At 37.5% G+C, this 1532-nt stretch overlaps 1 protein-coding gene across 1 annotated transcript in view; it reads right to left on the bottom strand.

Moving 5' to 3' along the window:
* MORC4 (MORC family CW-type zinc finger 4) overlaps positions 1 to 1532 on the bottom strand; it is a 60374-nt gene that overhangs the window by 19659 nt on the left and 39183 nt on the right. The window lies entirely within an intron of this gene.

The following is a 1532-nucleotide window of genomic DNA, read 5'->3' on the forward strand; positions in this document are numbered from 1 at the left end:
TCGAGTCGCTTGCGACTCATAGCGACCCTAAGTACAACAGCCCTAAACTCTGCTCTGTCCTGTGCCAATCGCACTGTCTCTGACACTCCCATCCCGATTATCCCAGTCACTGAATCAATCCACCTCACAAGTGGCTAGTCTTTGGAAAAAGGTATCATGCTGGGAAAGGTAAAGAGAGAGAGAGAAAAGGCAAGTTTCAACCAGATGGAATTACAGATGGACTGTAACAATGATCTTGAGAATGACAGATATTGTGGGGATAGCACAGGATAGGGCAAAGTTCAGATCAGTTTTTCTTAGGGTCACTATGGGTTACAGTTGACACAACAGCACCTAACAACAAAAGTATGCAAAATGGAGAGCACAAAAAGGAACAGAATGGAGACCAAGAAGGAGGAGGAAAAGGAAGATCATACCAAAGAAAGCAAACCAACCCCCAAACTACTTGGCATATGTAAAAGCAGAAGGAAGAAAATTTTTCAAGTAAAATCAGAAAGTACTAGAAAACTTATTCAACAGCCAAAAGTGTTCTGAAAAACAAAAGGCAGTAATAATTTTCTTTTTATTAACTCAATTTTATAAGGGGATAAACTGGGCTTAGAAGGCTTTATCTCCTGAACTAAGTATAAATTGACTGGGAGAGAAAAGATTAAAAAAACCCAAAACCATACTTTTAAATACTCGGTCTCATATTTTAATTATACACTCCCATTTACACCCTGTGGAGAGGTGCTTCAGCACATCTGGAAACAATGACAGGGGACATACACATATCAAAACCTAGACTTCATTTATTTTCTTCCAATTAAAAAAAACCCCAAGAACAGAACCCCCTATAAATGAAAAATATATATAAAAGATTGGGTCTGTCATTTTAAAAAAGATGAATCACAGTGGAATTATTTAGATTGACTTATTATGTATGTTAACTAACAAAGTCAATTCAATAATTGAATTCAATTAAATTGAAGTTAACAATCCAATGGATATTCCACGTCTCATTAGATGTTAGGGAGCTCAAGAGGCTCAGTGATAAAGAATTACACTGTCAACACAAACGTCTGTGGTTCAAGTTCACCAGCTGCTTCATGGGTGAGCTTCAAAGATGACCTATCTCCTCCCATATGATTTATTGCTTCTGAAAATCCACTTTAGTTGATTCTTGCTTGAGGGTACACAACAAACAATAATTGATGTTAGATGCACCAAGGGCCATTATTAAAAAGATAAACACACAAAAGCACATGAAGAAATGTTCAAAATCCATAGCTCTAAGAAAGAAGCAAATCAAAACAACTATGAGATATCATCTCACCCCAGTCAGAATAGCAAAATTTAACAGAACAACAAGCAACAAATGCTGATGAGATTGTGGAGAAACTGGAACCCTTATTCACTGTTGGTGGGAGTGTAAAATGGTGCAACCCCTGTGGAAGGTGGTATGGCGCTTTCTCAAAAAGTTGCAAATAGAGATACCATTTGACCCAGCAATTCCACTACTGGGAATATATCCCAAAGAGATCATAACTGAC

The sequence above is a fragment of the Elephantulus edwardii genome, unplaced genomic scaffold (assembly GCF_000299155.1).
Source record: "Elephantulus edwardii isolate Elephantulus edwardi_28Jun2011 unplaced genomic scaffold, EleEdw1.0 scaffold00083, whole genome shotgun sequence".
Classification (NCBI taxonomy): domain Eukaryota; kingdom Metazoa; phylum Chordata; class Mammalia; order Macroscelidea; family Macroscelididae; genus Elephantulus; species Elephantulus edwardii.